Source organism: Anarrhichthys ocellatus, unplaced genomic scaffold (genome assembly GCF_004355925.1).
Source record: "Anarrhichthys ocellatus isolate YVR2014 unplaced genomic scaffold, GSC_Weel_1.0 scaffold21, whole genome shotgun sequence".
Taxonomy (NCBI): Eukaryota; Metazoa; Chordata; class Actinopteri; order Perciformes; family Anarhichadidae; genus Anarrhichthys; species Anarrhichthys ocellatus.
The window spans coordinates 3,792,454-3,815,194 of record NW_022280051.1 but is presented as its reverse complement, the minus strand read 5'-3'; the positions used below and the strand labels follow the sequence as shown (position 1 = coordinate 3,815,194).

Genomic DNA, 22,741 nt, shown 5'->3' with positions numbered 1-22,741 from the left:
GCAAGAATGTCCAATTCCTTCCGTGACAAATTGTTCACTGCTGAAGCACGTTCCCGCTGAGGCTGCTGCATGTGGCTTCATTAAAAATGGATGCTAATCAAAGTGAGCTCGGCGTACTGTGATAAAAGTTAACTCCCTATTTATAAAGACTCTACTTTGTCTCGTCTCTAATTCGAGCCGGACGTTGGTGCGTCCTTCTCGTTGCTAGCTTCCTCCCAGCATCATGACCATTTGTTAGAAGCTGAAGAATGTGCCTCCTATTTACAAACGTGTTGGTCACGTTAATCAAGATTGAGTAAATTGACTTCTGCAAATACTGCAGGTAGACTGGAGCAAGTCCTGCTCATTAAAAGGCCGACAATTCCCTCCTGTTTTTGTTTTCAATAATGTCCCGTGTGTGTGAGGAACCCAGGACGAATCTGCAGTCCGCAGAGCGCTGATTGCAGATGGTCCGAGCTGTGTTGTCAAGATGGACTTTCATTTACGGTACCACCTCCTGGCTTGACAGTGAGCACCTGCAAAGGGCAGGCCCAGCGCCCGCTAAGCTGATGTGTGTTTACACGCTTGGCCGACTCGGAGAGAAGCCCGCGACTGGAGAAATGAGGGAGAGGAGGCCCGGTGCCAATCACAGACACTTTTAGCTGTCTCGCTAAATCCCACCGAAGAAGAGAGATAAAAACAAAATCAAGACGGACCCATCACTTTTGCATATGGCCCCTATCACCCACATGCTGTCTCATTACCGAAGGTATTTCTCAATCTTTTTTTGGAAAGGTGGAACAGGGCTGAATTGCTGCTGTGGCTCAACCTCTCTCCTCAGTCATCCGGCGAGGTTGCGAGTGGTAATTTATTTTCTCATCGATTGCGACTGCAGGCCCTTCCAAACACTGACAACTGGTGATCAGCTGGAGTGAGACAGAGGTGTTTTATTATGAGGGTATTGGCTTCTATATAAATTCACTTAAGTACCACAGGTAGGTCATCTTTGTACAGAATTCTGAAGCAAGGTGACGGTCGGAGCAAGTCGCATCACACAGAATCGGATTTTTGCATCTGTGCGGCGTCGACACAAAGCGACAGCAAAATCAGGTGTGTGGAAAGGGGGGGGGCAGATGTCCTCGGGTCAACGCCTGCTTTCCTTCAGCGTTCCCTCGGAGGAGGCGGAGGCGGAGGGTTCAGCGTTTGGCCACATTTCGCTTCCTTCTTCCTCTCAATCGGTAGATAAAAGGGCTGTGCAGTGCCAAGTAAACAGCCCCAGCCCACTGGCTACACACTAGATGAGTGGGACCAAATCAAACAGAAAGACGAGTGCTCCCTCGGGGGTTCAGTCTCCATCAGTGATAGCGGTGATCCCAGGCAGTTTTGATACTCTCTTCCCTTGCCTTTTTTGTTTTCGCTTCTCAGCTCGGCACTAATCCTATTGTCAAAGGTGACTGCTGGGAACACCGAGGCGCTCCCAGCACAAGCACAGAGCGCTGTGTTTTTTGGGATGAGGACACAAACAGAACCGGGCAGATGATATGTCATTTAAGTTTTTCTCACCTCTCTCACTCCGGCCCTCATTCTGTCTCTGTAGTTTTTGTTTTTTTTCACAGCAATTCTCTCACTAATTGGCCTCAAAGCTTTTGTGTGCCATGCGTGCATTTTCTTTTTGGAGAATTTGGTTTGTTTTGACAACTGAAAGTTTGGATTGTTGACTTGCCTTTGAGACATCGGGAGGAATGTGTTTTCTGTGGAATAAAATATGGACGGCTGTGTTTATTTCAGCAGAGCGAATACCCGAAGGGGAGAGAGAGAGAGAGAATCCATAATCCCAAAAACAGTTAAGAACAAAACACCAGAAACTACGTATCTTGTTTGAAAAGTATTTTTAAGGCAGACTTCTGGACCATCTTTTTGCCATTTGATCTCCTCCGGTTGAGTTTTTGAATTTACACATTTAGCAAATGGGAAGCTTTACGAGATCCAACATCTAAAGTTAGTTTTTCCCTCCAGCTGTGGATATTTCTTACAATAACTGACACACTGTGCTGCGAAGAATCCCCTTGCCCTCTATAAACTTAGTTCGGCGCGTGTCTTTCAGTGTCTTTCACAAGTTATTAATTTTTTTGTTTGAATTATGGCTTGCTTGAAGCTTTTATACATTTTCAATTTCTGTCACCATCTCTCCTACCAGATCTCGTCCTCGATTATCTGCAGCGCTCACCATCAAATAACTACAAGAAGCATCACGCACATTTTCCATTTCCAATCTAGGCCTTGTTTTTCAGAAAAGAACACTTCATAATCTTGCTTCTGCTCTATAGCATAAGATTGAAAAGCCATTAATGAGAACATATGCAGGCCATACCGGGAACACAGAATTAAGCCATTAGAGATTAATGAGTTTTTTGGGGGGAAGCGTACGGAGGCAGATAAACGCTGGGCGACAGGGCCAGACTGTCGGCTGGGAGACGAATCGGGCGAGAGCTGTTTTTTCCCGACGCTGTCACGCTCCGCCGGCCACGCTCGAGTGTTTTGGCTCCTTCAGATTAATTGTCAGTCATAAATTAAGTTTTGCAGTGTTTAAACAGGACAGCCAAGACAGGAGCTCTCACTGACATGCTTATACATGAGTATAGGAGAGGACATGTTCGATTATTCTGGGTGGAGTCGCATTAAAAATTCAGCTGAAAAAGTTCTGAGACATTGTACACAGCAAAATGAACCCTGCGCTGTATCAGATTCCCATTTGCATGACTGGTAGCAGCCTCCGCAGTCTGTCACCCAAGACTAACTGAAAACTTGACATCCTCCAAGATCCCTTGGGGATCACTGGCTTCCAATACGAGGGAACCACATTATCATACAAAAGTATCAGGCTAATAAATCAGCACTCATTCGTTGACACTCTGTTTATCTTGCTGATCAATACGTTTCCACCATAACACTGCTGATGCTGTGCTGATGTGTATGATGATTAATTAGCATTAAATAGATTTCTAATGGAGATTAAATACTGCATTAAGGACTGAATAACAATTGCAGCTGCAGTCTTGGAAGCATTGCAGGTAAACCTTTATTGCTTCTTACATTGCCTTTCAATGAAAATGTGAAAAAGTCTCGCCTGAAGCTGCTCGCTGTCAAAAGAGAAAGAAAACATAGCAATCATACTCCACGGGAATACCGAGGATGGTCTTTGGAAAGTAAAAAATCTCTTTACCATTATTAGCTAGGGCACAGGGATTTAAATATTAATATACAGCTCATGCTTTATTAATGAAACTGAGCCTCTTGTGAAATGAAATGGGCATTGTGGAATACCGTTCATTACCTCACGCGGAATAGATGAGAACCATAAACTTCATCTGGAGATAAAGGTTGAGCTTTCATAAAGATTTGTGATGGGAATTGACTCCTAAAGCTGCAATAATCAGTGTTTCAACAGTAAAAAATGGATAAATTACTTTTTGTAATGTGAAAGGGTTCGCTTGTTGGGACAAACCCAGAGAGAATTATCGGCGACTATGCAGTGCCCTTCAGGTTTACGGAGTGTTTTAGCTTCTTTTAGCTCATTGTTTTGGTTTTCCAGCCCATAACTTTTATTTCCATTGCTCTTATCAACCTAGTTTCCAGTGAAAAAGCTCTACTAAACCCACCAATGTCAGACAGGCAACATTAGCCACTAGCTGGTGAACACAGTGGAACGTTTAGCTAATAAAGACTCACATATTGTCTTCAGTTGCAATTCTGGTTCCCTCGTCTCAGTGAGTGTATTGAATGGGTTTTTGGTTAGATGCCTGAAATAAGGTCCGAGGTTAACACAAGCTTAAGAGATTGTAATGTTTTGTTATACAATATGAAATACCTCACTTAAGACCCCTCGAGCAAACTTTAAAGCTTTTATGTGTCTTAAAAAAGGTGATCGCAAACAAGTTGATACGTGAGAACGCGTCATCATGCCGAACACAACTCTGCTTTTAGCTCCGTGGTGAAGTTTGTTCGTAGTTTAACGTTTACTTTTTACTTCTTCCGAATGCATTCAAACTTCAAAAGTGGTTCTCAATTGTGAAGAGTATCTTCCTGAATACAATGTGTAAGTATCATAAACGTTTGTTTGCCACAGATATGGTATTTATTTTTGACAATAATCCCATTGGCTTTTTGTGGAGGGATACAGTACGATGCCAACTTCAAGGGTGGCCTACAAAAATACGTCATCATTGCAGCACTTTTCTGTAATTACTAATACCAATAGTGCTGCTTCTATCCAGCACATGTATACTTTAAGGGCCCTATATCCTGAGATCTGTCTCTCCACTTCTCCTGATAAGATTTCTTTCTGTAGAGCACTTCACTATCTGAATCAAGGGCGCAAGGACAGAGTGTGTGTGTATTGCAAAGCTCCCCGATACAAACTTGTGATTGAGGTTGAAATAAACTTGACTTGACTTGTTTCAATAGGTGTCGGGTAGACAGCTGCATACAGTATTTAGCTGAGTACAAATTTAAATGGCGGTCATGGCCCCACAGATGTTTAGAGAGTGTGTGTGTGTGTGTGTGAGTGTTTTTTTCCTGTGTTTGATATGACTTACGGCTTAGCGGGGTACATTCTGTGAATCACACTGTCAGGACATTTTGTTCCTGCATTTTGACCTCATGCACTATCTTCGTATGAAGAATAGGATGTATGCACAATAGCAGTGAAGAAAGCGTATGCCCTTAACTCTGGAATATGTTGTATTATTGGAGGTTCCAATATGCTTTCTCATGATTCTTTTACCTCCAAACAGTTTTTGAGTGATTTGGGAGGAAGCTCTGAGACATAGCTATTTTCTCTCCTTTTCTTACAGCCATAAATTCAATCTCCATTTCCTTCCAGACATGCTGCTGAAATTTAATACTTGCTTATAAAAGAAAGGTGTGGAAAAAAGACTTTTCGACCCATTTTCCGTCTCTCTCATCTGTGCGGATACTTTGTGGTGTTTGTGTTGGGGAACGACGGGATGGAGGGGCAGAGCCGATGGATCTGTGGCTTAAAAAAAAAAGAAGAAAGAAAAAAAGACCGTGGCTGACTTCGACAGGCTGATTTCATTTGGTTTCATCAGACTCTCACCGCAAACTGGCCCAGTCAGTGCCGTCTTCTTATTGGGCTGCAGGCGGACATATGGTAAAACGAACGGGGGTGAGCGGGGCTCAACGGTGACTTCATCCCCGGCTCTGTTCAGCCTCACAACGACAGCAATAACGAGGGAGCTGTTGGACTCCATATAAAGATCATATTTCACTCAAACTCTGTTATATCAGTGTAAACGGTTTTCTGGAGCCTCTTTTCTGCTTTCAGCTGGACAGAAAACCTCTCGGCCATCGAGGATCTTTTTTCATCATTTTCTTTTTATAGTTTGTCATATCTCATTTAATCAAATGTGGGAAGTGATATCATTGGAGAAGCTCCTCGTGGATGGCACAAAGCATATCACACACTTAGGGTAGGGCTGGGGCGGGGGTGCAAATGGATGAAATCTATTATTAATGAGTTGAATATGAGACGGCAGCAGTGGACTGGTATATCGTTATCAGCGGGGGGCCATGAGTCATACTAATTACTGCCCATCACTGAAATCCCCAACAGTGCAACATGATGCTGAACATGTGGAGCTGCATTGTTTGCAGCTGCATCACAACATTCAAGGCAGCAGGAATGAACAATGGACTGAAGTGCAGGGTAATTATCACAAAAACACAACAAGTTTATGCAGAAAAATTGAGATTGGAAAGACTTTCATTCCTCATTTGTAGAATTTCCGAAAACATATTGTTTTTTTTTGATGCTATTTGGCTACGAGTGCACTGGAGTGAAGCTTAATTCTCATCTTTGTTCAACTGCTTGTTCTTGTCCAAAGATCAATGCCTTTATTTCTGGCTTAATCTATAGACTTTAGATGAGGCATATCTTTCTGCAGCAGATGCACCAAACAGCCTAAAGGCTCCTTACTAAATCATCCATTACTTTGCTGCTGGCCTATTGCTCGCCAATTTCAACAATTTCTCAACACAGAGCCTCTTTGATGACTTTCAAAACAAGCATTCAGTTGCAAGTCAAAGGGTGTTTGAGGCCTCTCTTGAAATTCATAACATTGCGTCTCACATATCACCTCTTTACCCCCCTCATCATTTTCATATCAACCTGAAAGAAGTTGCACAGCGTGGTAGGGAAGAGTTGATTCTTAGACTTGAAAGGGACAGTTTATTCCAAAATAGAAAATGTTTTTTTCCCTGTATTGCCATTTATCCATCTACATTGTTTTGGTGTTAGTTGCCTTCTCTTATGGAACTAGAAGGCACCTGGCTTGTGGTGCTCCAAGCTTGACTCAAGATAATCCACAGATCTTATTGTGAGCACTTTCATGTAGGAACTATTTTTATTCTAACGGAAATTAACCCTTCAACAGCGTATTTTCAGTTCATGAAAGTAAATTGTAACCCTTTTGGTTGCCTAAAAAGGACTTACAGTATTTAGCATTTGGTTGTACTTGGTTTCACTCTCTCGTGTCACTTCTGGTTCCAGAAAGCTAAGATAGTAGTAACCAAAACCAAAAATGGCAACAGCCAAAACCAAGATGGCGACGGGCAAAACCAAGATGGCGGCGGACGAAATGCCAAACTTCAAACTTCAAACCTGTAGTCCCCAACGACGCCACAGTGGCTATGTCCAATTGGTATATACAGTCTATGATCACAGCTCAGCCAAGGAGGATGCCATTCATATTTACATCTCGTGCAGGGAAAACATTTCAAATTTAGTGTAATATTAATGGTAATCAACCGAGACTCATCTTTGACTTAAAAACATCCCTGGTGGGAAGATTCTGCCGTTAGTTTTAAGAAGGAAGCTGATCATTGGTGACCATTAATGGTAATTTGTGTCCCTCTTTTAGAATTAATGACGCTGAGTTTCCATCACACTTTTTAATAGTTTTTGAATATGCTTCCGCCTGTAAATGACCATTAAAGTAGTGAAATGGTGCGTTATAATCACATTGTGAACAGCTCTGTATCACCTTAACAGCAGGCTGGCACTAAAATGTGTTATCTAAAAATGATGTGCTGAAGAGCTGCTCTCTTGGCACTATGAGTTATCCGTGCCAGCCCCTCAATCAATAATGCGAGCCAGAAAAGACAGCCTTATAAAGTGAAATATGGGAATATCTCTGTGTGTGGACTACATAGAGTTCACAGAGGTGGTCAGACATCAGTATTGTACATAGTTCTTTGTGGACACTTTGTGTGATCTAATGGTAGACTTTATTGATTGTGTGTGCTGTAACCTGTCAATCCAGGCTTGTCCAGATGTGGCAGAGTGCCAGTGCTGCTCTATAGGGTCAACTCCAGCCATCTGCCATTCCAAACACCCTGAGAGTACAACACACACACGTTATTACCACACTCCCTCTCAAAGCATATCTGGCCACAAACAAGAGCTAAAATGGATCGAACTAGAAACACGAGAGGAGAGAGATAAGAGAGAGAGAGAGAGACAGACAGACGGTAGATTAACTGGCTCATAGATGTTTAGGTGAGTTATCGAAATTCATATTTGACAATTAAAAGGAGACTCATTTTAATTTTTTTTTAAATGAGTTAGTTTGTTTATCCCCTCCGATACAAATAGCCTTCTACTTGGAAATCAAATTGTCACAAAAACAGTGATTTCACTGGCTTCAATCACTGTAATCACATAGTTTAAGACCTTAAACCCAGCATATAAAAGAAACAACATATTATAAAGTTAGACAACCCTTCAATCTTGTGACAAAAACAGTGATTGGAGATATATACACTCAGATTTCATTCACATTTGACACAGAAAATATGTTTCTGCATTGCTTGCCCATCTAAAAAGCTGAAAAACAAATGCAGAGCCCAGCTGCTGTTTGTCAATATTTTATAGATTGCTGTGGTTGGACTCACTTTTCCATGGATCAACAAGATATTTTATATAACTGTGTAGTTTGGCTGAGCTGCTGCTCCCAGCCTGCTCACTCCGTGGGCTCATAACGGCTCCTACAGACACATTTAGCTGTTGTGTGTGCTCGCTCCTCCTGAATATCTCCCCCCCCCCCCTGTTAGCATTTGGATCAGTGGCTCTCCACCGTCTCCCTTCTCATTCTGTTTATATGTATCTGTGCATCACTTTTTCTCTCTCGGCTCTGTCTCCTCGTCCCCGTGGAGCTCCCAGGCACTTTGGCTCTTAATTGCTCTCTTCCTTTCTCTTTGTCTCACACTCTTCGTTGGCAATCTCACATCTTCTCTCTGGTGTCTCAGTGAGTGCCAGGCAGGGGCGTCCCTGGAGTGACCTTGGGGGTAATGAGCTCCTGATCACGAGACAGGAAACCCGGAATTCAACACCCACCCCCCTCCTCACCCCATGCAACACACACAAAAAAAACGAGAAAAAAAAAACTACACAGCTATCGCATGCTCAGCCCACAAAGAGAAGTAGTATTGGAGAGGCAGGATAAAGGGGCAGAGGTGCAGATGAAAAGAACCTAGAGAAAATACTGCTTCAAGCTCTGATATATACAACTACCAGACCTCCAAAGTAAAGTAAGTGGATTTTTCTTCTCTGGCAACACACTTACAGATGCATGGCTTTCGTTGGGTAGGTGTGATTAGATGGTGAGGGGGTTTCTTGAACAGAAAAAGTTTGGAGTTAAACTGTGTTCTCTGCAGAGAGACTCTGCAGTACAGGTGATATGAAGGCCATTTCTCTGTGTGTGTGTGTATCTGTGCGTATGTTGGGGGTGGGATTTATGCGATTTGCAGAACTGCCGATATCAGCCCTCTGTTGTGCTCATGTTTTTAAATCTCACAATAAGAGAATTTTGCGTGAAGTTGCAAAAGAAACTCAGTGAAAAGTTTTTTTGCCGATCAAAACATTGTTTTGCATTCCTGTAATTTTCCCTAATATTTTGCCTGTTTGTTTTACCATTTCATGCTTCACCAGAACGCTTCTGCAGATATGGTCCTAATCGCTTTTTTGTTGCTCTTCCCATTCTAAGCAGATTTTGCCCTGAGGCTGTTGATAAGAGATAATAAACATATGAAAACATAAAAGACTATTAAGCTTAAAATGCTATGAATTATAACTGCAGATGGAAAAGTGGCTTGTAGACATATTGGGTAAACAATCGGAAAAGTCACAATAATCCAGCAGCCATGGGCTATGGACTGTGGTATTAAATCATTAACAGGGCCATCTCCTCAGTGATTAGACTTCAAACATCCATATGTTTTGTTTATTATCGCTATCAGCCAAATATATGCAAGCCCAATTAAAGCATGTCTGTGCATGTGCGCTGGTTGAAGTAGGCCACTTTTGCCGGGGATGTCGTAATTTGGGTCAGGCCTGACTGGAATGACAAACCCGGAGCAGCCGTTTTGTATCGGCGCTATGTGGTCCGGCAGACCTTCTGCTTGCGTTGCCATGGCTTTCTTCAGCACTGGTATAGCAACCCGAGTCAGACCAAACAGTGTTCCTCTCTGTCTTATGGGCATTCCTGCTGTGGACAAAAGCTTTCTCCGGCTCATTCTTGCTCAAAATGAGGTGTCCGCTTCACTTCTTTACAATCAACACATGGTGTGGTCCTAATGAAAGAGCTGTGGGAGATTAAACATGAGGTGGAGATGAGCTTGAGAGACCAGCTTTGGGTCCGTAGGAAGTCAGAACACAATGTGGATTAAGCTGGATGACAGCCAGCAGGGCCAAACTCATAAACCTGCTTTATTTTTAAATAGGTCCTGGCATCTTTCTACTAAGATTGCCATGAGGAGGCCATTAAGAGACATTTTACACATTCTGCCCTTTTCTCTTGTTAAACGCTTGCCCCGCAAACTTCACCACGTGATCACGCCTATATATATATATATATATGTCAAGACCGAGCACAAAGCCAGTTCATTTCCTTCTGTGTTTTCACAAATGCTTTGAGGAGACTGCTCTCCATGGAGGAGCTGGAGCAATAAGGCATAGAATTGCGCTGTTAGGGCTCTGAGAAGTCCACTCCAGGGGGGAGGGAAGAGCCGTGAATGGAGCCAATTCTCATCTATAGGGCACAAGTAAGTGAGGGAGAGAGAGAGGAAAAAAAGGGTAGGGGGATGAGGACATACACAAAGATCCTCACATTGAGTGGCTGGTTTATTCTTGTAGGGTACGCAGTGACCCCTCACATGTGGGATGAACAGAATGAGCCTTGATGGGGTCCGGAGGGCCTCCAAAGAAAGGGAGGACGGGATAAAAAGAGGAGTAGAAGAAAGGAGGAGGGGGAGAGATGCCATTAGAGAGGCCGGTCAGGGAACCATCCTTCATTGCATCCATTTGTAGACGTCATATCCGAAAAGCGTCAGAAGTTGCAATAAAGTAGAGCTTGAAAAGCTAATGATACAACTCTACAGAAGGATTCTGGGGTATTGCAAACTGGGCCTTATTTTATTGGATTTGGCCACAATTCCTTTCGGTGATAAGTTCACTACTGAAATCTGGGAATGTGGGGAAAGAGCTAAAAGAAGAGAGACAGAGCAAGAAACAATCATACAGGTTTTAATTCACAAAAAAATAAGCTGATACATCCTGACATTCCGTTCTAGGCCAAGCTCCAAAAACCCTGGATCCTACACTTGCCATTATGTAACTCAGAAGTATCTTTTGTTAAACCCCTTCCTGCCTGGTAAACAGTGACTGGTAAACTCCAGAGCACCAGTTTTTATGTTGCAATGTTATTTCCTTCCTCTGAAGCGTTCATTCTATCACCAAAAAAAAAGGCAGAGTAGTAATTTCAGATGACAAGTAATCGCAACATGATGCATAAAATCGGTAGGTTGCAACCCGTTCTCTTCACAGCTCGTCACATTCTGACGCTCGGTCAGGCGTCACTTCCCAAGGCACTGTAGCCCAGTCCATCAAGCAATGACGCTCCACAACGGTGGCAGTGAACCCACAATTATCATTCTGAATTCAAACTAAAAAACTAGGTTTAGGCAACAAAACCACTTTGTTAGGTTTAGTAAAAACATCATGGTTGGGCTTAAAATAAGAAAGTAAAACATAAAAAACAATGTAACATAAGTATGGAAAACCTGAACTCGAACACTGGTCTCCTAGTTGAAAGTGTTAAGTGTGTTTGATACTTCACTCAGGTCGGTGTGTACAACATACTCATTCAATGACCGGTTAGAATAATGGCCACAATAAACTACAATAAACTGTTGTGTTGAAGCGGACAGACCTTCAGGAGGAGGACAGCTTGCCTCTGAAATCTTTCCCTGAGCTTTTATTCAGCTGCGGCGATGAGCAGTGTCTGCTCTCCTGATCAATCTGTTAATGGTAACGTGTGGAAATGCAGACGTTCTCATGGAGACGTCAAGCCAGCAGCTATCTCATTACAGCCAAGAGCGAGACAATCAAAGTTGTCTGAAAAACCTCGAAGCCGGCGATGAGAGATTGTTCCTCTTGTGTGGTGTCGGTCCCGATTGTCTGAGGGATCCCATTGCTGGGGCTACCAATGCTTTTGTGGAGGAATTTAAATACACGAGTAAGGGTTTGTGTTCGTGCACAAGTGTCGAGGCATGTTATAAACCTCTCTGTCGCTCTTTGATCAGAATCAAACGTCCACCAGCTCCTTTCTTTCCTTCCTTAGATGCGTGCAGATTTTCTACTTTTCCTGTGGAAAAACAAATATCTAATTGAGGCCTGCATCTCTCCGTTCTGCCGTTGGCTTGATCTGGTTTTTGATCCTCGGAGAGCTAATGCTAACCCGAGGCTTTCCACTGTAATCAGTCAGCTCATTAGTGTCCCACTCAGTCACACATCCACCCCCCAAATACATAGAAACAAACCGTCCCCAGGCCTGCTGGTGAATGAAAGAGGAGAGGGCTAAGGTCACAGGGTTGGAACATAAGTTCTCTACCTACTGAGAAAGTAAACATACAGTAATGTAAGACTGGAACATGTAATTGGATGTGAATCGATTGCAGTTTGTCTGTGGCACATTTAAACCCACACACCAGCGGTTTTGCAAGTTTTAGTACAAATCACTCATAAATAATCCCTTTGCAAACCATGCAAGTATTCTGGCTACTATTCCAGGTATCCAGTGTGAGATGTGAAACTGTTGTAACGGCGTCTTGCAACATTAATTCTGTGTCACGGTGTGGTTGCAGATGACATCTAACTCAGTACCCCTCCGCTCACTCCTCTCTTTCCAAAACTGCAGAATCGCGAGACGTCGAGTGCAAAACCGTAGTAACGCCGTCCGCCTTGTTCAGAGATTATCTTTACCACTATAACACAACGCTTGTATACGGAAGTCGGAAGGCGACTAGCGGTACCTCGGTTTTCGCACTCTGCGGCTCACGTTACCGCAGTTTCACAAGCGCGGCGTAGAGAACTGCCGCGGCCTTCACTTAACGTCTCCCCGGCCAGTGTTTGGTAATTCTCTTGGGGTTCATCATTGTGAGTGACTCCTTTAACATTACACAAAGTAATTTAACCCAAAAGAATATTAAACAGCTTTATGATATGTAAATAAGGAGCCAAAAAAGAGCTTGCATATTTGCGTATAAGCTTGTGTGCCATTTGATTATCTCACAAGCAGCTTAAACACTTCCTGCAGAGTACAAGATGCAGTAGAGGCTTTGGACATAGATGTTGCTGTTGTATATCTTAGGCAAATGTCATACAGGGAATACAGGTCCTGAGGGTCCCCCCCCTTAGTTTGCGTGTGTGCAGGCTTCGGAGTGTGAAGCACAGGGGAGTGGGGAGTGTTTGTATTCCTCTAATGAACTGTGGGATGATCGTGTCTCTCTCACGAACCATGTCAGAGAGAAAGCTAGACACTGAAAGGAGGGGAGTAAAAAGAAAATAAGATCATACTGGATATTAGCATCACATCAATTCAGTGGAAGATGTAGAAATTGTCCGTTTTTAATATTGACCATCCGGTCATTCTTTGTCCCTCTCGTGGTTATTACAGGTGCAGCAGAAATGAAAGTTATTGACTAAGAAAACTTTCTCCCCAATCCAGAGCCTCGCTGAATGTCTCACAGGTAAAAGCTGGAGGGTGCCATTAAATAACATACAGCCAATATGCTGCCAAAGCTCCACCTAAATGCTGTAATCTATCTGCTCAATCAATGCAATCTCATTTTACTTAGAGTCACTTCTTTGGCTGTTATGTAGCCGGGAGTGGATTCGACCCGGCCAGTAGAGTTATTAGCGATATTATAATCATTTCTACAGGGAGAATTTGATTCTTGTTCGGCGTGAACGGTGATAAAAGAGGTTGGAAAAGCATTCAGAGACGTGTAGCGGCAGGTCGCTCACACTCACACCGATGCAGGGATTGGTTGTGATGCGGCCACTGATGTTCAAATGGAAAGTTAAATTGATCGTGAGCATCGCAGCGCAACACCGTCTGCCACTTAGTATCTGCATTCCTATCCCGCTGCTAATTGGATTGCTAATGGTGAAGATGCAAAGGGATGACAAACCTCTCTGATTAGAAGAGCTTGAATACGCTAAAACCGTCAGTATTTTTTAAAACGGCACTAAAGAGAGACCAGTCATGCGATCACCAATAAACCTTTGTATGAACCAACTGTTTTCAACGTGGAGACTATATAATGTATACTTTGTATGACATTGCGATGCATATATTCTTCTACAATCCTCTCTCAATGGATTCAATGAAATTATATATCCAAAATAGAAAATTGCTTCCCTTTCCCTCCTGCAGATCTTGTTATTAGGCCTAACTGTGGTAACCAGACTGCTTAAAGCTCCACATCTTCAATACTTAATACCAAAATAATTTTAAACAGTTTATACAGCCCCCAATTGCCGAAGGGGGTGTCTAATCCTTGGTTAAATCTCAGCAGGTTTTAATCTGGCCCAGTGGAGAGATTCTGCAGCTCTGGGATGTCTTCCTGTTTCTCCCTCAAGGCGCCACATTCTGGAGAAAGATTTGGAAAGTTACAAACCTAAAATGGATGGGCAGAGGATTAGAAAGGCCCACGCTATGGTTGCAACGACCAGGGATGGTTTTATGACCACCCACCAATAAGTGATTAAAAAACCAGGATCAGTAATGGTGGGGGTGTGTTCAACAAAGCCCCAAGAGAGAAAACATTCAGCGCACTTGTTACTTGCCATAGATACTGTAACATGAGCGTGCATGTCACAGCTGTCACCCTTCGTCGTAACTGAATTATCCATTTTGAAGCTCTGGCTCGAGAGTTTAAAGTTTCATCCACAGCGGGAACGGGAAAAGGAGGGGTGAGAGAGGAGAGTCGAGTGTGAAGGAATCAAGGAGAGAGGGAGAGAGGCGAGGGAGAATCATTAGTCTTATCCATTAGTATTCCGTCCACAGCTTGTGCTGTGAGACAGCCGGTCTGTCCAAACAAACAACCAGCAGAGGGGGGATGCCTCATTATTACTTCCTCTCTTTTTTCTCACACAGAGTTCACATTCCATCTGACCACAAACACCAGGCCAGGGCTCTGGCCTTGCCCTCTGTCTCCGCTGGAGTTTAGAAATGTTAGCGGGGCTTGTAAAGCAACAATTCACATGCTGTTCGGTACATGACGAGGACAGTACAGTGCAAGGCCTCGGCCTGGGAGAGGGAAGACAAAAACACAATGTGAATTCATAATGTTTAGCCCTCTGAGCATTTTAGATCGACGCCCTCTACAGCCCGATGCATTGTCTGGTGGAAGGGGGTGTCTGTCCACCCTCGAGACGCCCGCTCTTCACACACCTGCCACCTTCCCTTCCCGACAGTGTATCACAGAAAGATCCCAGCGCTCCCAAGCCTTCAGCTAGCACACAAACCTCAACTACTGAGCATTAAGAGGCTTCGACAGAATCTCACAGTTTCCATTAAAATATCTGCAAATGTAAATCTGTGCATATTTGCTTTAACTATACCTTTTATATGTATATGTTCATGAGGAGATGACAAGATTATACAATTAATGGAACATGAGTAACTGATAGATTGAGACATCTCACTGCTGCATCACAGCTGAGATGGCATTTGTGTCTTTTAATGAATAAATTTGTCTCTTCTGATCCACGTGGTCTTTTTATCAGCCTTTATGGTTTACAGACAGCCAGGTGACATGCAACAGCCCCCCCTCCCCCATCCATGCACTAATTCCTTTTTTATTGGGCTATGCGGAGGCATATATCGGTTCACAAAAATACTTAGTTTGCCCGTATTCCAAAAAGGACAATAGTAAAAAACCCAATTGAGATGCTGTATACACGTCCAAAGAATGCTCTTAAAACCCGAATAATATCGGCATATCCCACATCTTAACAGACAATGCGACATTAGGAATAAAGCCTGATTGGGAATATCCAAATGGAATATGCTGTTTACACGCCCCGTATCAAATTCAGACTATTGTCATATTCAGAATAATATTGGAATATTAGTGTGCATGTTAACACCACATTAATGCTAAACAACTTTTCCACTACAGCTTTTGTAGGTTTTCATTTGAACTTCTGCCATTTCCACTTAGGTCTTTATGCACAAATTGAAAACGGCCACAAAAACAAGTGGACGGAAAAGTACCGTGAGATGTCATCCGACACCAGCTGACCGCCTCTGAAAACGTGTTGCATTGGTTTTTGAGCACAAAGGCTCGTCCCAGGAGCAGCACCCTGAACAAGTGCATTGAAGTACCCTTTCTGGCAGCTCAGACTTTCAACCTCTGCCATTTGTACCTTGAAAAGTTCAATTATGTACCCGAGTGACCTTTAAACATAATCATCAGGGGATATAGAGAAAATCAGTTTTGCCTCCATTTGAACAGCCAGTTCACCCTTCACTGCACTTCTTGCTGCTTCTATCTGCTACTCTTGGCTTAAACAACCAGAGGAGATTGATCCCTCACCAGCTTCCCACCCACCCACACTGCCAATTGGGGTCAAGCACTGCTGCTGGGAATTGGTCCCTGATCTTTGTGTTGTTTTTCTCCTGTACCAACCAGGTACCCCGATCAGTGCGCTGCCTTAACTGACTTTAAGAGCATCACATTTAATAGTCACTTTTAATGGAGGCTGAACTGGCATCCAAAACTACTCTGTACCTTTATGGTTGATAAAACACACACATTGGCTCTCTTGAGGGTCTATTATTTCCAAATCAAATATCTAAGATCCACATTTGTTTTCCTGACTGCTGCCATGTAAAGGACTAGAGGATGCAAAGGGAAATTTGTTGACTTTTTGTCAATCTTGTGTTATCGTCAATAATTTGTGGTGTGCATTAATGTTTTACGAGCATCTGTTAGATTCCTCCACTGATCTATTCACTTTATTGTGAACCGTCTGTATGATACGATGCTTGTCAGAAATCTAACTACGTGCCAGCAATGCGACATTTCTTTTTATTGTAGAAAATTGTACCCGACTTTGTTCGCTCTGCAGAGACAAGCAGTTCAGCACTAGAGTTACAAAATCAACTGTGTGTCACGTTGGGAGGTGAAACTATACCTTGATGGCAGAGGCTTGTGTGACACGCATTAAAGTTAGAGAGCTTGTTCGGCCCGCCACTCTGCAGCGTTTGTACAAGAGGACTCGATGTCTCCTCTGACCGGTCTAATTCTCAGTGGCAAGGTGAAAAGGTCCTGTTCAGTGCCCTGGGCTGTGACTGTGGGCAAGAGCCACTTCCCCCACCGCCTCCCTCCAGCCCTTAACCCCACACCCACCCCACAGCTGAGCACAGCCCGCGTCAGAGAGGGGCTTCTGGTGTTCGCACGGCAGCACGGAGTTTACATTTTGAACGGGAATGATCGGATCTGTCCGTGCAGTGGAATGGGCTCCCTTATTTACTTGTAAATTGTGTCACATATAGTATCGTCGCATTCACGGTTTTGTAAATAAAGCTGGAGCAAATAGTGTTTTGTGCAGATGAATGTAGACGGCGACAACAGCGGGCACACAGGAAAATCTGGTGGGTTGCGTTCCTGATGGATGGAAATAGATTATTGCAGAGGCAGGGTGATGGGGAATGGGATGGATTTGTGAGGTGGGCATCAGCAAACACGCCATTGTGTGTGTGTGTGTGTGTGTGTGTGTGTGGAACAAAACTAAATGAGTTTGGTTGCAAAATGGGACATATTTTGAAAGGAACATTTTCTTTCTTTATTATCTTGTGGCCACCTTTACAGTGAGAACAGATGTTTCCACTCTCTTTAGTGTATGTGGCTTATTGGATTGTTCAATGTCCTATTATATAACACCGCTGCAGCACATAATGCAGTAAATGAACCGTGGCTTTATTGTATTTTAAATTCATGGTTGCTTTTAGGTTTTTTTTCTGTTATTCTGCACTCGTTTTAGCAACTTAACAAATATGTGAAAAGAGATTTTACAGAAACCTCTTTGGCTGAAGAATCGGTTGTGAACTCCAGTGACGTTCATCGGCCCGAACCATCAATGGAACTGCAGACAAACAAGCTGCAGTCGATTTTATTGTGGAATAAATTAGACGCTGTGGATGCTCGGTATTGAATTCCCATCAGCCTCTCCAGCTGACGTCAGAGGACCTCAAGGGACCTCAGGCGGTGGATCTCTGTGGTGCTGCACGTGCCCTCCTCGGTGACTGCTCTCCACTTAAAACTCTCTCAAACCCACACATACAAACAGACACATGCATACCCCTGAGACCATGGTACCAATTACATGACAATCACTACCACCCCGCCACCCCCCCCCCCATCCTCTTTTTTCAAGTCAAGGACATTACATATAAAACGTTATTTACATGTTTACAAAGATAAGTGTTAAAGCAAGATTTCTCTTTGGGAAAACAGGTGTTTAATTAACTTCCAGCCAGCTGGTGTCAGATGTTTTATAGATCGCTTAAGTTGTTTTCTGCTATATAAAAAAAAAAAGATGTGATAGACACACAGGCGGTGCATCATCGTTTACTGTTGGGTCTAATAACTGTTTCAGATCAGCAGTTCACTCTGGAGAGCAAGGCCAGACTCTGTGAAGAATTGAACGAGTTTTTCCAGACTCTACAGGTTATAGACTGGACTTTGTCTTCTTCCGGGAAACTTAGCAGCGGAAGACAGTGCTAGATGAAGGCAATGCGCCGAGGTTAGCCTCCAATTCCATCTCCTTGTGCCAAATGGCCCCAAAGACAATGCAATAAAAGTGAATGATTTGTTTCGGCAGAAAGTCATGTCCTTGATAGATCAGGGATGTCCAATCTTCCTCTGTCCACCTTTCTCAGTAAATAACTTTCCCCCTGCTTCCTCGATGTCAGGAAATAAGACTGTCACTAGGTCTTGGAATATAGTGCGTCGCTAGCTATGCTTGATTCATTGAGGGTAGGACCTGAGGGACACTATCATTGCAGATGTAGTAAACAATTTAACAATAGGAGTCTTTCTTAGAAGCGTTTCAAAAAAAATCCTTTTTCACATTTTTGCATAGAAAAACAAGATATGCAAGTTTTAATATGTTAACCATATCGTCACATAATAGCTAACATGTTACCAAACAGCTGCCGATTATACATCCTGCAGATGTAAAGCAACGTTAGCACTAATTTGGAGTTGGTTTCTGGCCACCTGACGAATGTTAAGTCCAATATTCACACAACTCTTACGCTGCTAAATGCTCCATTGTGTTCACCAGCTAGTCACTTACTTTGTCTGCCTGCTGTTTGGTGTTGGGCAGGTAGTGCCCAGTGGGTGTATAGTTTCTAGTTAAAAGCACGTTTGTCTATAAAGATTTGATTCAGTTCTCACAATCAGTCTAAATGACTACTATGACAATATGTGTTGGTTGATAAAGCATGCATTGGAGATACTGTATCATTATATCTATTGATTCAGAGAAAGTAAAGTAAAAGGCTTTGTGTCTCATATGTAAGTTTCTCCCTGTTTCACTATATTTTCTGAGAGATAGAAGAGTTTTGACATGTTTGAGGGGTGCCTGCAGTCAGTCGGGTATTTCATGCCTGTTTCGCTGAATGAATTTTGATGTGCTCTCTGGTCCGGGCATCTTTAACAGTCCCGACAAGCCTTTGTTCTTTCCCTGTTTTCATGTCTGATCCCCAACAGCCCACAGGGGAAAGCTCTGTCGGCCATGCGCTCCGAAAGCCTTTCCGTTTGATCAACTTCTAACATATTTGAACAATTTAGGCAGGAAGGAGAGCAGGTAATTCAAAGGCTGCCAAAAGGGTGTTTTGGGTAGATGAGAAGACGAGCAGGCTCACAAGGAGTAGCGAAGAAATTCGGCTTTATCGTTTTCTGCGCCGCTGCGTCCTCTAAAACTACCCGTCAACATGAACACAAACCCCTAATGCTACTGACATCCTCCATCTCCAAAAAAACATTTGAAATGTTATTCTCTCCCCCAAAAGCATCTATACCTTTCCTCTGCTTCCTTCTCCTCAGGCAACAACTTATTTCACCCAGTAGAGGCCAGTGTGTAGCTGATGAGGTCATCCACTCAATATGACAGCTACACCGCAAATAAAAGGAGCTTTGAACACCTCATAGTGCAGAGAGGTGGGGGGGGGCATGGATATCATAGTCCAGTCGAAGCAGAATCACTGCGAGGGAATCAATGGAACACTGAGCAGCAGGTAACAAAGAGACAAATTGTGTTTGACAGTGAAGTAAGGTGAACATTAAAGCCGTCTCCACCCATTGTTTGGAGTAGAAAAACATAGCGAGCGGCGGAGAAAAGCCCCGTTCAATATTTCCATGAAAGGACGTTGATGGTGGGTGTCATTGAATGCAGTTCCTGCATCAGAGTGCAGATGAGAGGTCAGGGCCATTGTGGATGGATCATGAGAGCCCTCTACTGACAGTTAAATCAAAATAAACCAATGTCACAAAAAAAAAGTCCCCTGCTTCCAATTTCTGCCGCACATTAAGAAGAAAAATAGACTTTACTGAATAGGTGTGAGTATATCTGTGGTTGAGTCATGGGAAAAAAGGTTGCTTTTCCCCACTTCATGGGGAGAATAGAAGTGGGACTGGGAAATTCTAATCATCATTTAGCACTAAAACCTTATTCCAAACACCCACCTACTGCTGTAAAAGAAATGAAGTACTGATTTAGTGATCAAAGGGGAGGTGTGGAAAATAACAGTGTGAATATGCTGAAACTGTTCACAGCCTTGAGGAGTGACCACTGATTCATTTTCAGCTGTGCAACTTTACAGCCTCTTTTTTTACAGATGTGATCCGGCAGAAAGAGAGTGAGCAAAATGAATCACGCAACCTTTCTTTTTACTCAAATTGTGACAGATTTTGCCACTTGAATGAAGTCAAATGCCTTATTTCTGATGCACATTAACCTCTTTGTGTCAGAAAAAAAAGACGGAAAGGTAGAAAACGTGTAAGAAGTTTGTCTGCATTGAAAAAAACGAGATTCAGACATTTAAATGAACGATTGAAGTTAATAATTTATTGTTTTGTCTGCTCTATTTCACACCTCAAGTCATTTTATTTATAGGGGAAAAAAAGTGAAAGAGCTCTTTAATATTCAGTACTTCGTCTCGTGAGAAAATAAAATCCATTTGACATGTTTTGCGAATAATGTTGGGAAGAAAAAAAAAACAACAGCTTCACCTCAACTCTGTCCGACTATCTTCTAGTTTCAGACAGGCTGTTGGGGGAATTTGATGAGGAAAAACTGCAGGGAGAAGCAAATCCCCAACCAAAGCAGCTGAGGAACACCGTCATCGAACGCTGCAACCGAAACTATCCCGTCTGTGCGGGTCGTCCACGTGGGAGCAGTGTGTGAATGAATAGTAACCGAGCAAACATCTCCAACTGGATATGTGAGAGGGAACTGGAGATGGAATCCACATGTGTTGGGCACATGTGTTGCAAATTGCAGGGTCTCTGATTGATGTCCTTGGGGGAGAACATAGTTGACAATGACCACTCATGATTGCCTCTTACCAAACCGCCCAGGTTAGTGATTAAAAGGCCTAAAATCGCTCGGTTGCAGTCATCCCTGAAATTGGACGGATATCTCGGTAATGCTGCGACTCAAAGGGCTGTAGAGGCAGATTTTTATTGTTATTTTGAAATCAATAGGCTTTTTTTAGGCATTGCTTGCGGGGGTCTCGACTGGTCGAGGGTGTGCGACGTGCGTCACGTAGATGTTGAACTGTTGCTATTTCTCTCCACTGCTGCCGTGTGTCCTGGAGGGAAATGTACAACTGCTTGCCTTTTGTGAGGCTTTCGTAATCTGCACTCAAGCTTTGTTCCGCTGCCACACAGGCTACAAGGGAACCAACAGGACTGAAGTGATTCAGCAAAACAAATGCACCATATGGTATCTTTGCTATTCTACATCAGAGACCATATAGACCTGCACCTTTAAAACCTGTTCCAAGAAGGGATAAAGAAACTCATAAAAGCACCTCTGATTCACAGTACGTGGGCTCAGGAGAGCACGCTATCAACGCGAGAGGTGTGTATATATATATATATATATATATATATATATATATATAGCATGCACTGTATATGTTCTCCAGTATCTATGCCAGCATTGTGACACTAATATTATAAACACGACATGTCCTCAAAATAGTGGGAAGAGCTGTCGAAACTGTCCGCCACAATTTGTTTTGCTGAAGTGAGCAAACATGGCCCGCCCACACTTCTCTCTGTTGTTGTCTTGCGTCGATGTCAGACAGTCAAAACTTCTCATCTTGCGGGGCGCGCATCTCGGTGACAGCACAGCTTAGCGAAGCCTCGCGAGCTAATGTTGCCACCGCTGTCACAATGGCTTCCCTTTTAAGACGCGAGATGAGATCTGCAGGCGTCGTGTGAGAGGAAGAAACTTTCCTCCTCACACAAGTCACCATTGTTCTGATGCATAAACCGGTTTAATCAGTCTGCCTGGCAGAAGCTGCCACTGCGCCACAATCTATTTAGGTTATGTCATGTCCTGACTGCAGAGAGCAGCACATACTCTGCACCCAAATGATTAAGTGAAGAGTGATTGCTGGCTTTAACTGACATAGATCTTTAGACCAAGTGGGCATATCTTTGAATTCTTACCTGTCCAATTTACTTCAGCTTTAAGATGGTTTTATAGGCCGGTTCATGCTCCTCATCGGGTTGGAGGCATTGAAGTGACTGCTGTCATGTTGCACTTTACTGCAATGTTTTTGGTTTGTGGTTTGTTTGAAATAAACGAAAGATGATCCGAGGAAAAGAAAGCCACCTGTAGCGGCTCAAACTTCAGGCTAAAAAGAGAAAAGAGAAAAATCTGATATCTTGAGAATAAATTGCAGAAAGAACAGACAAACAGATGTTGTAGTACCTTGAAAATGAAGCAGAAACACCGACAGTCTTTTCTGTTGGTGGCTCTTACAGTATTGTTCTCCGTCTTGGTTAATCCCGGTCCCATACTCTGCTGCTGTGACCATTAAACCGTCTGTGAGAGACTGGTGTGGGATTACAGGTAACTGGAAGCCTTATCTCTCCACCGGCAGCTTTAGTCGTGCTCCCTCTCGGCCTCGCACTGTGACGCCTGGTTTGGGGGAAGTGGGTGGTAAACCTCTGTGGGGAAATGTTGGCGTGTGTGTGTAGGTGGTAGATTATCAGAGACTGGAAACATAGTTTAAATCCAGAGGATGAGCAATATCTCCTTTCTGGTGTGTGGGGTATGCAATACGGAGTCCTGCTCTGAATCTGAGGTTGTACA

General features: G+C 43.3%; 1 protein-coding gene across 1 annotated transcript in view; it reads left to right on the top strand.

Moving 5' to 3' along the window:
• Positions 1-8,180: 8,180 nt before the first annotated feature.
• Positions 8,181-22,741, top strand: part of ptn (pleiotrophin) — a 35,522-nt gene continuing 20,961 nt past the window's right edge. The window contains exon 1 of the mRNA XM_031859143.1: positions 8,181-8,586. The gene's annotated coding sequence lies outside the window, so the exon portion shown is untranslated. The remainder of the gene's footprint in view (positions 8,587-22,741) is intronic.